This window comes from Microcaecilia unicolor, chromosome 1 (assembly GCF_901765095.1).
Source record: "Microcaecilia unicolor chromosome 1, aMicUni1.1, whole genome shotgun sequence".
Classification (NCBI taxonomy): Eukaryota; Metazoa; Chordata; class Amphibia; order Gymnophiona; family Siphonopidae; genus Microcaecilia; species Microcaecilia unicolor.
This window is the reverse complement of record NC_044031.1, coordinates 158,536,657-158,552,635: the sequence shown is the minus strand read 5'-3', so window position 1 is coordinate 158,552,635 and position 15,979 is coordinate 158,536,657. Positions and strand designations below refer to the sequence as shown.

General features: G+C 43.7%; 1 protein-coding gene across 1 annotated transcript in view; it reads right to left on the bottom strand.

Moving 5' to 3' along the window:
- Positions 1 to 12,702, bottom strand: part of LOC115469231 (ATP-dependent translocase ABCB1-like) — a 120,061-nt gene extending 107,359 nt beyond the window's left edge. The window contains exon 1 of the mRNA XM_030201681.1: positions 12,648 to 12,702. The gene's annotated coding sequence lies outside the window, so the exon portion shown is untranslated. The remainder of the gene's footprint in view (positions 1 to 12,647) is intronic.
- Between the last annotated feature and the right edge of the window lie 3,277 nt (positions 12,703 to 15,979).

Here is a 15,979-nt window from a genome sequence, read left to right as displayed (position 1 = left end):
GAGGGAATAAATATTCATCTGGCAGCAGTCAGTGTTTTTTTGGCCCAGATATTCAATGCCAGGCTATGACCAGACTCCAGCACTGAATATGCAGGTTTGTGCGATCAGCATAAGTTCTGACACCAACCCCTGGAGCATCCACAAAATAGCTGGCTTCATGTTGGTGGTTAGAGCTCATATTCAGCTGCACTAACCAATTCAGGGGCCCTTTTACTATGCCACGTAGGTGCCTACACGCGTCAATTTTGAGTTACCGCTCAGCTACCGCGTGGCCCTTGTGGTAATTTCATTTTTGACACGTGTCCGCTAGGCACATCAGAAAATATTTTTATTTTCTGGTGCACGGGCAGTAATTGGACAGAAACTGTCATTCTAAGCGTGTAGACCATTACCACCCAATTACAGCGCGAGACCTTACCGATAGGTCAATGGCTGGCAGTAAGGTCTCAGTCCCAAAAATGTTTTAAAAAGCATTTTTTTACAGGTGCGCTGAAAAATGATCTTGCGCATGCCCAAAACACGTGTCTATACTACCGCAGGCCATTTTTCAGTGCCTTTGTTAAAGGGTCCCTAAGGGCCCTGTTTACTAAGGTGCGTTAGTGTTTTTGGTGCACCTAAATTTAGCGAGTGTGCTAACCATGTAGGTGCCTATTGGGATATTGTTGGCACGAACATGGTTAACGCGCATTAAAAATGTTAATGCACCTATAGCACTGCTTAGTAAACAGGGCCCTAAGTGCTGTTGAATATCACGGGATAGCCCCATACAAACGACTGAACTGGCCAGTAGCCTCTCCTGTCTGGTTAAATTGCTTTGAATATCGACCTCAAGATTTATAGTAAGTTGTGATATTTTGGATTATTTCTTGGTCCAATAACATTTAAGATTTAGATAATTCTTGCATTGGTTTAATAAAAAGTATTCTAACACAAAAGAAATCCATTTTTTTTTCCAGAACCACATGTCTGGAAAAGAAATCTTGTGTATTTGGCCTTGCATCAAATTTGTTCTACAGAAATTACCCAATTAGGTGATGACCATGGAGTAACATGATTCACAAGGGCTCACAAAGAGCTTGAATTACTCCATTTACGTGAGTAGGAAAGTCTATCTTTTAATAACAGCACATATAGGAATAAATTCAATAAATGGTGCCAAAAAAATTTTTGTGGAATAAAATAGTGCTTAATGCTATTAGAACATAAGAATAGCCATACTGGAGCAGACCAATGGTCCAACAGTGTTTCCAACAGTGGCCAATCCAGGTCACAAGTACCTGGCAGAAACCCAATTAGTAGCAACATTCCATGCTTCCAATCCCAGACAAGCAGTGGCTTCCCCCATGTCTGTCTCAATAGCAGACTACTGAGGGAAAACCTATTTCCTCTTATTTATTTTAAAAGTATTTCCATATAACTTCATTTAGACTCTTTTCCCCTCCCTTCCCTTTCACTTCTTCCCCCTGTTCCTTCTACCCTCTCTAATGTCATTGTAATTGATTCATCAGTACATTGTAAGCCACTTTGAGTCTGCTTTATGTGGAAAAAAGTGGGCTATAAATGTTCAAAAATAAATAAATAAATAAACCTTACCGTGCAAACAAGAGTCATTCGTCCACAATCCCATTTGACAGCCATGCACCCTAGTGAGATAAGCCCTATGAAGGATTTTCAATAAAGTTTCTTGCAATGAGGCACTCGCCAACAATTTGCAGCCCGTAGCCTACAGTTTGGCCAGTTCCATGCCATTAAGGGAGATGGTTAAATCATTAGACTAAATTAGGGCCAGAGGATCTAAAACCTTCTCTGGTCACCCCAGTTGTCCATCTCCATACCAAATAGAAAGCTTATTAAAATGATGGGGCAAGGATTCAAATTCTTCATCCACCTCCTCCATACACATAGCTTCTGCCCCTCCCGGTTACGTTACTAAGGTGTGATAATAATGACGGATTTGTAAGTAACAAAAAAACTGATGTTTAGATATATCCCATTTTCTGTGGACTTGTCTAAAAGAGGGAAAACCTGAAGAGTCAAGTTTCACTAAGGGGCTCATTTTCAAAGCACTTACCCTTACAAAGTTCCATAGTAACCTATGGAACTTTGTACGGCTAAGTGCTTTGAAAATACGCCTCTATGTCACCCAACCTTTGATACCCAGGAGTGACACACGCCCCCCGAAATCCCTGGTCCAAAATCCAAATTACCTTTCAGAGCCAAAAAAGGGGAAATTATGGCAGAACAATCCCAAAATTTCTGCCATCAACTTCACCCCCTATGCAACAGGAGAATGAAGGAAACCATACCCTGTCGCCAACCCCTACTGCACCAACTATGGAGCAGAGACAGGGGATCCAAATCCCCTGGCTAGTATCACAGAAATATCCTCAGGAAAAAAAGCTTTGGCCTGGTACTATATAGTTCATGCACCCAACGCATAAGCATTGCCACGTTAAATAGGTGGACATCTGGTGCCCCCAACCCCCCTGCTCCCGAGTCAAGTACAATCTACCCTAGACTAACATGAGGCACCCTACCCCTTCAAATGAATCATACTACTACTACTACTATTTAGCATTTCTATAGTGCTACAAGGCATACGCAGCGCTGCACAAACATAGAAGAAAGACAGCCCCTGCTCAAAGAGCTTACAGTCTAATAGACAAAAAATAAATAAAGAATACTTCTAATCCAACGCTCATCTTTAAGTGTGATCCAAAAAGGGACCATCTACAATGTATACAAGGAGTTTTGGTAAGGCCACCATCTTGAACAAGGCATTTCTGCCCATTAATGAGAGCGGGAGATCTTTCCACCTATCACATAGCTTCCCCACATGATCAATTTTATCTCACACATTTAGTTTGTAAAGACATTTAGCATCTGCACAAAGAAAAATTCCTAAATATTTAAGCACCCCCGGGGTCAATTTCAGGAGAGCATGACATCAAACAGCCCTAGGGAGACCACAGAACAAGAGCTCAGATTTATCATAATTTATTTTTAGCCCAGAAAAAGCCAAACTGTTCAAGAAGCTGAACCACTGTAGGCAAGTTACTGTCCAGGTCTCCCAAAAACAATAACATATCACATGCAAAAAGGTGAATTTTCTGCTCTGCGTTCCCCATTGCAATGCCCCTAATGGCTCCAGTTGCATGGAGCTTAATGGCAAAAGGCTCCAATGTAACCACATGGCCATTAACAAAAGACACTGGAATGCGACTGCACTTTTTTGATTTTGTGTTGAGAATTCCGGTTTGCCGATTAAGGGGTTCTTTTACGAAGCTGCGGCAAAAGGGGGCTGCGCTGGGGTCAGCATGTGTTTTTGATGCACACCGAGGCCCCCTTTTACTGCAGTGGGTAAAAGGCAGGTTTCCCTTTTCTTTAAAAAAATGGCTGTGCGCCCTTACCACCATTGAGGTGACAGAAAGGGCTCTTGTGCAAACCTGGCAGTAACCGTCAGTACACGGCACTGCCTGATTACCACCGGGTAGACACCGGCGCTACAAAAATTGAAATATTTTTGCAGTACCAGAAATGGGGTGCTCTGGGGGAGGGAACCTCCATGGTACTTCCCTTTTAGTGAGCGGTAAGCCTGTGTTTGGCTTACCGCTGCTTCTTAAAAGGGCCCTATATGAGCCCTGGCTCATTAATCTTAGATAGACTGACTCCTATTGGCCCCTGACGCAGGCACTTGATGCCAAAACATGGCCTGTGTCAGGTCTAGTAATAAAGGACTCTTGACTCTCCCATGCTTGAAAGGCCCTTGGTGCTTTTTTGTATTTATATTGTTGTGTGTACCTTGACCCTCTCTTCTGCTGCTGTACTAAATATCGGCAGTCAGCTATCCAGCTCAGTGTGGTTCAATCAGGGAGGTGCCCCTCCTGCCCAGTTAAATCCTTTTGAGTATCACCCCCTATGTTTATACACAAAATAGGGATGTATACTTAGGTAATGCATGCCCTCTGCTTGTATTCCTTTTCCAATGTTAGGTTCATGCATACACACCTAGCACATGTCCTACATTCACCTCTATTATGCAACAATTTTATGTACATAATGAAAACAAGCCACTAATTTTAGAAGGCTGAAAATCCATTTACCCATGCACAGGCAATTTACATAATAAAAACAAATTAAAGCCTCTTGCTAACTCTGAGGCAAACGCACGAAAGTCCCCGGAAGCATCCGTCTTCGTTAAGATCCTTGGGAAAAGTTACAGAATTGAAAATAGCGAGCAATTCCCAAAGGGAATTGCATGCAAATGAGCTGCTCACAATAACTGAGCAGCTCGGTAGGGGGGAAGCTAGTCGGTAAACTGCGCATGCGCAGAACAGCCAATCGCTAAGCATGGCTGCTCTGCGCATGGTCAGAACAGTGTATGCTACCCACAAATTTCCTACATGCATACAAGCCATGAATGGAAGCCATGGGTAGCTTTTTATTCAAACCTTTTTGATGCAAAGCCACCAGAGAGAAAGGGGTGATTTTTAATTTTTAAGCATTTTTCCAGTGCAAAGTTAGCCGAGGGTGGCCTGGGAGTGCACTTGCTGCATCAAGCCCCAAGCTGCTGCCTTTCACTGTCGGAAGAACCTGGAAGCTTGGCCAGTCCTACCCCGAAGTATGGCTAAGGTCTCCCATGGCCCTCTGCAAGGTCTTCCAGCAGCCTTGCCTAGGACAGCCAAGAGAATCCAAGCTCCCAAGATTTGTTATCCCACCGTCTACATGATGAACTGCCTGCTATGGCAGCTCCAGACACCCCATAAAATTTCCCCCGCTAAAAGTGGGCGGGCCTTTCTGTGCATTGTTTGTAAATGGCTGTGCATCACTCAGAATGTTTAGCATGCGAGTTTCATTGGTTGCTACCACGAATGGTATAAAGCCCGCAGAGCTCCTTTCTGCATTGCCCACTGAATATCAAGCTCACTGAACTGACTGGAACCAGTAAAAAAATGCACGTTGCTGGCCCGGTAAGTTTTGTGCATTTCCCCCTCTATGTCTTATCTGTCTTCACTAGAATGTAAACTCCAAGAAACAGGAACAGAGTCCTATAATTTTCTGTAAAGTGCTGCATACATGATGTAGCACTATAAAAATGAAGATGGTTATCGCACAAAATTTACTAAGCCTCACTTAGTGGGTCATTTACTAAGCTGCAGTGGTGTTTTTAGCTTGCATTAATTATTGGCGTGTGCTAAGTAGTAGAGATGCTCATATATTCCTATGGGCATCTCTAGCGTTTAGCATATACACTGTACCAATCATTAAAGCACACTAAAAATGCTACCGCAGCTTAGTAAGGGCTTCTTTTACAAAGCTGTGCTAGCGATTCCCGTGCGGCAAATGAGAGGAAGCCCATAGGAATAGAATGGGCTTCCTCTCATTTGCCGTACCAAAAATCGGTAGTGTGGCTTTGTAAAAGAGGCCCTAAAAGACCTCCTTAGTAAACTCTACTCTCATACAGGGAGAGCGGGAAATTGTATCTCAGGCCCCAAGACTTTGTACTCCTAAGAAACTAGGGCTAGGCATTTGGTATCCGAGTTTAGTTCGGAAACTGTTATGCATGTAAAGAACATGCACTAAATTTACTTTTTCCGTGAAAAATACATTGGAATTAATATGCATTAATTCTGAAACTAACAAAAACAAAATCCATCATCATCAGAATAATTCAAAAATGATCCAGAATCCTTTCCATGCACACCCCTACAATGGACTAAAGGCTGTGGGTTATTTTCAGCACACTAGTTTCTTCCCTCTCCTTGATTCTTCCAGATCATTTGGAACAAGGGATGGGAACCAACATTATAAACCTTCATTCACAACTATTCATGTTATTTTACCCCTATTCTTCTCTCTTCCTTATTTAGTCTAGTCATAGTGGGGGAGTAGCCAAGTGGTTAGAGTAGCAGGCTGAAAACCAAGGAAAACAGGTTCAAACCCAACCATCACTCCTTGTGATCTTGGGCAACCTTCATAGTATAAACTTAGGCTCCCGTGATCAAAAGTAAACGCAGGCACTAGAGGCCATTAGCACCATACTAGCACCCACATTTACCAGAACAGAATGATCAGAGGGGTCTAGCGCAGTACACAACGAGCGCACTAGGCCTTAGCGCAGAAAGCATGCAAATGTAGTCAAGCTCGTTTAAATGAGGTCATTTTGTATTCCTCCTCAATGATCAGAAAAGAGTGCCTGAAACAAAGGTGCCTAACTGCTGTAAAAAAATAACGCCAGGTCCGATCAGGCGTTAGGGTGTTGGAAGAGGATTTCCTATGACTCTCATGCTTCTTTCTGCAAAATGTACTGGTTTTGATTCCTTTTGGAAGCAGAAGGAAGCCCATGCAAGTCCTTGAGTGCTGATTGTGAGAAACAGCAGACCTGAATGTGAAGCACACATTGGAATTCTTGTCCTGCATCTAAGTTTAAAGCGGCCATACTTTAAAAAAAAAAAAAAAAAAACCACACATTGGCGTCTGTTACTTGCATCTAAATATAAGCATCTAGAAAAAAAAGTTAAAATGCTTATATTTAGGCTGCAGAAAACAGACACCAATGTGTGCTTCACATTTGGGTTTTACCAGGTACATACACACAGGAGCTGAGCTTACTGCTTAACTTTTATATAGAATGCCCCAATCTATCCACCCTATCAGATTAACTGTTCACTCGTCCTCTAGACTGTTCACTTGTCTTTAGATTGTTCTCTTGTCTTTTAGATTGTAAGCTCTTTGAGCAGGGACTGTCCTTCTATGTTTAAATTGTACAGTGCTGCGTAACCCTAGTAGCGCTTTAGAAATGCTAGTTAGTAGTAGTAGTAGTAGTTTTCTGCGCATGCACCAACCACAGTCCTCCCGCCAAACTCCGTAATGCTGAAAGCTATGAGTGCACCTATATTTGCATCTCATTAGCTTTGAGCATTACGGCATTGTTCTTCTGCACTGTTCTAGTGCCATTTTTATGGCGCTATTCAGAATAACACCAGAGTTTTGATCTGCCCCTCAGACTGTAAATACTTGGGCACTGGAAAACACCTAACATACCTGAATGTAACACACCTTGAACCACAGCTGAAAAGGCCATTAGCTAATCCAGAATTCCTCCCCTCCCCTTCTCAAAATGGCAACGATCCTTCATGGGTTGCACAGCCAGCATGCAGTCATAATACCTTTTTCTGGCCTCTAGGTGTCACTGCTGAGTGATATCCAAGGCTTCTATCCTGCCTGGGACCTGAATGTAGCATCTGCAGCAATCCTAGACCTGGCCAGCCCAGGAGGTGGAGTACTGTTCTAGGGATCAGAAGCAGATCCCTCTGTATGGAAGCACCTCCTGTTGCCTGGGGGTTGATTTTATATAACCCTGTGATTATCTAACAGACTTTGGAGGAGTGAAAAAAAACCTGTTTGTACTTAAAGCTTCAGAAGGTACAAATCTCTGAGGTTTCCCATCAAAGGCCTAACTCATACATAAAAGATTTTCATTACTGTTCCCTGGGAATTGCAGGAATTTAACCACTTTCTGTAGAGTTTCAGTGAGGAATTTAGAGTTGGATTATTTTGGGGAATGTCATTTGCCATAGAATTGCTGAATGACAATTATGGTATTATTGATCTGTATTTTACACTTGCCTGTGTTGTGCTTGTCTATTGCACAATAAGCCTCTTTGACCAATCTGATAGGAGAGATGGGATATGAACGTAAAACCTATAATCAAGGGGAAACAGAGGTTGCGTTCTTGCCATGATTTTCTCTCTCTCTCTCTCACTCTCTCTCTCTCTCTGTATATATATATATATATATAGGATCTTCTTTAAAATCTTTTTTTTATTTTCTTCCAGTTTCAGCAAGATCCTTCTCCCTCCTTTTGCCATCCATTGGAAAATCTGGTGGACATCCCCTCTCCCTCCCCCATCCAGTGGAAAATTCCTCAGTGAGCCTGGATAAATTCTAAAAATTCCATCACTTCTATTAAACTAAAATCCACCTAGTTCACATGTCTGTGAACTTTAATCACATCTTTAGTTGCTAGCTGTGCAGATAGGATGTTATATTTCCTCCAGCAGAGTGCTTAAGATAGAATTTATGAAACCTTTGCTCTCGTGTTGCACTCAGTTCTTATTCAAAGTAATCTCAAGACCCAACCATGTTCAGCAAGGGTCATTAATTCCAAAAGTAACACACCTAATTTCTTTTTAATGGTTTTTATGGTCTTAAATATATGTGACAAGTTTAAAAGCTTATAAAAAATATTCATGGTAAATTTCCACAAGGAATACTATTAAAAAAGAATCCCTACAGAGTTCAAGATTACATTACGCATACCAGTGAGATAAAAATTTTCAAAGCACATAGACTTTCAAAGTGTGGAGGAGTGGCCTAGTGGTTATAGCACCAGTCTTTCAAATCCCACTGCTACTCCTTGTGATCCTGGGAAAGTCACTTAACCCTCCATTGCCTCAGGTACAAACTTAGATTGTGAGCCCTCTTGGGACAGAGAAATATCCAGAGTACCTGAATGTAACTCACCTTGAGCTACTAAGGTGTGAGCAAAATCTAAATAAATAAAGTTACATAGGTTACTATAATATACTTAGGGGCCCTTTTAATAAAATGTATTAGAAAATGGGCTTAGCGCAGTTTAATGTGGCACTTTCCTGTGCGCTAAATTCATTTCTAACATGGCTTTAATTAAGGCATTTTTTAAAGTCCTGCACATACGTTGGCTTTAGTGTGCATAACCTGAAAAGAGATAACATGGGCGCACTTACCAACTCCTATTTAGAAGGCGCTAAGTCCTCCATGTTAAGTCTGTATTATTCAGTTAGCATGAGCTGAGAATGCATTAGGGGCCCTTTTACTAAGCAGCAGTAGGACTAACACATGGGTAGTGTGTGTCAAATCAACACTACCACCAGGGTAGCACGGGCACCCAGCAGTATTTTCGAAGTTGGCGTGAGCTGTTTCCTGTGGTAGAAAATATTTTCAATTTTCTACCACGGGGGCCTGGCAGTAATTGGCAGCACAGCCACATTAATTACCACATGAGCAGCACGTGAACCCTTACCGCTAGGTCAATGGATGGCGTTAAGGGCTCAGGCAGTAAATAGCTACACGCTACTTTTAATTTTAGTACGCAATCATTTATTGCCCCATTTTATAAAAAGCCCTTTTTCCCAGCCACTGTAAAAAATGGCCCAGTGCGAGCCAATTTCACAAGTCCAAACTAGGGGCATAGCCAGACTTCGGCAGGAGGGGGGTCCAGAGCCCGAGGTGAGGGAGCACATTTTAGCCTCCCCCCCGGTGCCGCCAACCCCCCCCCCCCCCCCGCCACCGCCAGCACCACCACCAACAAATTTGCCCCCCCTGCCGATGACCCTCTCGACCCCCATCCCGCTGCCAACCCTCCCCCCGCCGTCGCCTACCTTTGCTGGCGGGGGACCCCAACCTCCACCAGCGCAAGGCTTCGTTCCGTTTCTGTGAGTCTGACGTCCTGCAGATACGAAGCCTTGCACCGGAAGAAGAGGACCTCGGCTGGCGGGGGTTGGGGTCCCCCGCCAGCAAAGGTAGGTGATGGCGGCTGCAGTGGAGGGTTGGCGACGGGAGGGGGGTTCAGGGCCAAATGTACAGGGGCCCAGGCCCCCATGGCCCCACGTAGCTATGCCACTGGTCCAAACTATCACAGGCCAATTTTTACTGCTGCTTAGTAAAAGGGCCCCTAGCTGAATAATGCTCCCATGCCCATTCCCCGCCCATGCCCTGTCTCCTCTGAAACATATTTACAAAATATAAGGAACTCGCAATTAGGGCTTCTTTTACTAAAGCCACACTAGTGATTGCTGGTGTGGCAAATGAGAGGAATCCCAATCAATTCCTATGGCCTTCCTCTCATTTGCTGCACGGAAATCGTTAGCATGACTTTGCAAAAGAAGCCCTTAGAGCAGACTAACAGGTAGATTACTTTGGAACCTTTTTTCATCACTAACGGATGCTTACCTCAGCAAAAAATGGCATACAGTGGGGCGCACTGAGGTGTCCCACGGTAACTTTGCCATATGCACAAGCTACCCACAAGCTAAAAAACATAATATTCATTTTTTTGACGCAGGGGACATGTTGGGGTGGAGAGCGAGTGAATTCTGCACTTATCAGTTAGCGCAGCTACATTGCCATGCGCTTAAGGCACCTTTTACCGAGCTGTGGTAAAAGGGGGCCAGCGCTGGCGTTGGCGTGTGTTTTATATGCTCGCTGAGGACCCCTTTTACCTGTCCATTTCCTTTAAACGGAAAGTCTTGCTTTCCTACAGGAAATGGACAGGCGGTAAGTAAAGCACTTGCCGTGTGGCCATTTCAGGGGGAGACATTACTGTTACCCACTGAGGTGGCGGTAAAGGCTCCCGCATTAACCCGGCCACCTGATTACCGCCGGGTACACTCTGGTGCTATAAAAATTTATACATTTTTGTAGCGCTGGAAATGATGGCGCACTAGGGGTGGGAAGTACTACCAGGCTGCTGCGGTAGCCCAGTAGTACTTCCTGTACAGCGCGCAGTAAGCCTGTGTTGGGCTTACCGCCAACTTAGTAAAAGGAGCTTTTACTAAGGTGCACTGAAAAATGGCCTGCAGTAGTGTATCGCTCCATGGTGCGACCGCACCTGGAGTATTGTGTTCAGTACTGGTCTCCGTATCTCAAAAAAGATATAGTAGAATTGGAAAAGGTACAGCGAAGGGCGACGAAAATGATAGTGGGGATGGGACGACTTTCCTATGAAGAGAGGCTGAGAAGGCTAGGGCTTTTCAGCTTGGAGAAGAGACGGCTGAGGGGAGATATGATAGAAGTGTATAAAATAATGAGTGGAATGGATCGGGTGGATGTGAAGCGACTGTTCACGCTATCCAAAAATACTAGGACTAGAGGGCATGAGTTGAAGCTACAGTGTGGTAAATTTAAAACGAATCGGAGAAAATTTTTCTTCACCCAACGTGTAATTAGACTCTGGAATTCATTGCCGGAGAACGTGGTACGGGCGGTTAGCTTGACGGAGTTTAAAAAGGGGTTAGATAGATTCCTAAAGGACAAGTCCATAGACCGCTATTAAATGGACTTGGAAAAATTCCGCATTTTTAGGTATAACTTGTCTGGAATGTTTTTACGTTTGGGGAGCGTGCCAGGTGCCCTTGACCTGGATTGGCCACTGTCGGTGACAGGATGCTGGGCTAGATGGACCTTTGGTCTTTCCCAGTATGGCACTACTTATGTACTTATGTACTTAGTGTAGACACGTGTTTTGGGCGTGCGCAGAATTATTTTTCAACGCACCTACAAAAAATGCCTTTTTTGCCAAAAATGGACGTGTAGCAAAATCAAAATGGCAGCACATCCATTTTGGGTCTGAGACCTTTCCACCAGCCATTGACCTAGCAGTACAGAACCTGGGTGGTAATGACCTATGTGCGCCAAATGTCACTTGGTATGCGCCCTAAAATAAAAAATATTTTTCAGATGCGCGTATCGGTCGTGCGCCAAAAGTGAAATTACCACAAGAGCCACAAGGTAGTCGGGCGCTAACTCAATTTTGGCGCATGTTGGACGCATGTAGATGCTTACACAGCTTAGTAAAAGTGCCCCTTAAGGATTAGCACATGCTTAGTGCACGAGGCCTTAGTACCTACAGAATGGGTGGCAGAAGGAGCTCGTGCTAATCTGTTTCAATGGTCACAAGCTAATGGGAAAACTACTGTGTGGCCATTAATACAAAAAAAATAGAGAGTTCTGATATTTTACCCCAACAGTTAAAATGACATTAATGCTCAAGAATGACCAATGTAAGAGCACAATAAGGCCATTTTTCACTGCTGTTTGGTAAAAGTAGTAAAAGTAGTAAATCTTTTCCTGCATACTAAGCGCTCATTAGGGCTTCATAACCTTTAGTAAAAGGGCCCCTAAGAGGTACTTTAAGATGAAATCAGTAATATTTCCGATCATACCCTGACAATCTGTATGTAAAAAAGAAATCACACTAGGAAAATATAAACATACATGTAGCCTTTTAGAGTGATTTCAACACAGACATCTGTAAAAATATAATACAGCAATCTACCAGTCTAAGATCAGTTTACTTAAATATAGTAAAGTTCAGCACACCAGCAGGGTCATTTAAAGCTGAACTAGCTTGTTTATGACCCGTTCAACTTAACTAGGTCTAAAGAATGAAAAACTCTTGGAAGAAAACGTAAAAAAAAAAAATCTAATCACAATTATATTTTGATCAGTTTATCACAAAAGTTATCACCCACTGCAATTTTCCTGACCTTTATTTCTAAGCACAACACGCGAACAAAGCTTAAATTACCACTGTATAAAAATGCAGTCTTAGGCAATGAAATATTACGGTGAAACCGCAAAACTGATTACTAACCTGCTAAGCTGGACCCAAGAAAACAAGAATTTTCAACTTTCTAAACGAACCTCTTTTTAAGTCAAAAAGACCTGTATTTTGTTTAAAATATTTTGTTTCTTTCAGACAGCAAAACTATTTCTCCGTTTGAAAGTACTCAAGCATGCTATTCGCGCATCCTCAGTCAGAAACAAAGCCTTTTACTGATGGAAAGCACAGATATTTCCATGTGAATGTGCTCCTATTGTTCACCTGTATTTTTGGTTCCCGCAGGTAGGCTCGGCTCGGCTCCTTTTCTACCTCGCACCTTTCTTAGCTGCTGAGCTGTTAAGTAAGCAGCTTGCTTAAATACTGCAAGGCACACACACTCTTGACACCCATGTGGTGCTGTCCAACCTGTTTTCTTTTTTCGCCAGTACAATGAAAGAGAGACAAGATGTGGAGGAAGGTGTTCAGTCAACCAATGCCCTGCCCTTCAGGTCGGGTCAACTGAGTTTAGGTCAACGGAGTTTAGATCACCGGAGTTCATCTTCTAACCTCCAGCTACCTCCCCCACCCCATGCATCCACTTCCCAAACCGGTTCCAGGATTGTTTAAGCAGGTTTTTAAAAACCCATCAGCTTGGTCGTGCTTTAAAATGAGAGCCGTTGCAGGCAGATCCACGGATGGATGACCTATATTAAGGAAATATTTCAGAGTATCTTGTACAGATGCTCTTGGTTTATCCTTGAAAGGTTTTGCCCTTTTGAGTTTTGTTGATGTGTTTTCTCAGTAAGTTTCTTTGAGCCATAGAGCATTTTATTAATAGTTTTTTTTTTAAAGAGATTTTATTGAAATTTTTGTTAGAAAAAAAAGGGATACACATTGGAACAGGGAAAATAGATATTAAAATGTATATTATCTTATTTGTACATTTTTTAGTAAGTTATGCAAAGTGATAACCTGTAACACATTATAATAAATTTCTCAAAACTTAAACTTTTTTCTTTTAACGTTGCTGTATTTACAACTAATGATACCTTCCCGTGTTCTTTCTTCGTATTTATTCAAACAGCATTTAGTGGATATGATATTAAGGTATTTTTCAATCACACAAGTTACCTAGAATTGCTCAGATAATGCTCAATTCATTCATATCATTTAGGGGTTTTGCACCTGGAGGGTAAATACCAGACATTCCACAAAAATGAAAATGCATTCGACTTTTATTCACTTCCTACAGCCCTCAGAATTGAAGGGATTTACTTCTGTTCCAGGTTGGACTAATTGATACTGCAGCCTTGCAACTCCTGATTCCAATCTGAGAAAATGTGATACAGTACTTTCCAGAAAACGGGAAGAGGAGCAGGAAGAAAGACCCATTAACATCATGTTAAACGCTGCTTCAGATTTTACAAGAAAAAGTCAGTATTAATAGTCTAGCACAGGTGGTCCTTAACCCAATCCTTGGGACACACCAAGCTGGTCCGTTTTTCAGGATCTCCACATTGAATTTGCATGAGAGAGATTTGCATGCACAGCCTCCATTATATCCTGAAAACCAGATTGGCTGACTCAGTGTTGCCAGATGGAAAATATTTGTCACGGCCACAGTGGCGTACCAAGGGGGAGACGGTCCGCCCCGGGTGCACGCCGCTGGGGGGGTGCTGCGCGCCTGTCGGCAATGCTCGTTCCCTGCTCCCTCTGCCCCGGAACGGGTTACTTCCTTTTCCGGGGCAGAGGGAGCAGGAAACGAGCGAAGCCGACAGGCGCGCAGCACCCCCCCAGCAGGTAAAGATGCACCCGGGGGGGTGTCGTTTCGCCGGGGGGGAGGTCATGTCCGTTGTTTTGCTGCTGGGGGGGTGCTGTGCGTCTGTTGGCAATGCTCATTCCCTGCTCCCTCTGCCCCGGAACAGGAAGTAACCCGTTCCGGGGCAGAGGGAGCAGGGAACGAGCATTGCCAACAGACGCGCGGCACCCCCCCCCCAGCAGGTAAAGATGCACCCGGGGAGGTGTCTGTAATTTCGCCAGAGGGGGTCGCGCTGAACCCAGGGGGGGCGCATCGGCGATCCGCCCCGGGTGTCAGCCACCCTTGGAATGCCATTGCATGGCCAAAGCCAGCCCCAAACCAACCCCAAACCGCACAAAGTCAATTTGCATACAAATGACATCATTAAGCCCGCCTCCATGGGGCTTCTACTGCCTGCGGCTGTGGGAAAACTTCCCAACCCGTGGCTAATGGCCGAGGGAAAAAAACGCAGCAAGCGAAATAAACGCCAGCAGGGCAACAAGAAGTTGCCCAAAATCCCGCAACCCGCACGTGGCATGAAAAAGCCGCAGCGGGTCGCGGAAAGGAACCCAATTGGGCTGGAAAACCGCCCATCTGGAAAGTAGAAGACAGCACCTCAGAAATTTTATTCCAGTAGCAATGAGTTTGGAAACAAACCCAGACCATAAAAATTCCACCTGTGTATTGAAAGCAGAGCATGTGATCCTGGTGGGAAAGCAAGACCAGGCGTTCTCCATCCAGTCCTTCACACTCAGTGGATTCCGAGATGGGGTTGCCACCTATCTCCAGGTCAAAAGGAAAAGGCTAATCCAACCTACATAATGGGTGGTGGTAAGGGCTCACACGCTAGTCTGTTTTAATGGCCACACACACTAATGGCAAAATTAGCATGTAAGTAAGGGACAACAGGCTCAATGCTTGCCACTATGATAAATAATGTGGAGGAGTGACCTAGTGGTTAGAGCACCAGTCTTGCAATCCAGAAGAAGTGGCCAGTAAGAATCCCACTGCTGCTCCTTATGATCTTGGGCAAGTCACTTAACCCTCCATTGCCTCAGGTACAAACTTAGATTGTGAGCCCTCCTGGGACACAGAAATATCCAGAGTACCTGAATGTAACTGACCTTGAGCTACTACTGAAAAAGGTGTGAGCAAAATCTAAATAAATAAAACAAAGAAACAGCAAGTAGGTAATTGAACTCTACTGAGTGTTTTGAAAAACAGGAGGAAAAGATTTCAGCCACTCAGGGCCCATTTGCTAAGCGTCAGAAAGCCCAATGTGGGCTTATCGCTCGCTAAACAGGAAGTACTGCCAGGCTACCGCAGCAGCCCGGCAGTACTTCCTACCCCTAGCACACCATCATATCCAGCACTACAAAAATATATTTATATTTTATATTTATTTTTGGTGCACACTGCCTAGTTACCGCCGGGTTAATGCGGGAGCCCTTACCACCACCTCAATGGCCATGCGGCAAGTGCTTTACTTGCCGCATGGCCATTTCCTGCAAGAAAGAGAGACTTCCCTTTTACCAGCTGTGGTAAAAGGGGGCCTCGACATGCATGAAAAACATGCCTTGGTAAAAGTGGCCCTCAGTTACCTGTGCATTACAAGCACTATTCTAACTCAGGAGCTTCATCATGAGTCTAAAAAAAAAAAACCTCTCATTAAATTTAATTGTAATTATATTTCAATTAAATCTTCTTTTTCATTTTTATTCATTTAACATATCATTATCAATATTGATATAGAAGACCACTTATCTGGAAAAAAGATGCGCTCATGTGCTCTACAGAGCATTACTGTTTCACAAAT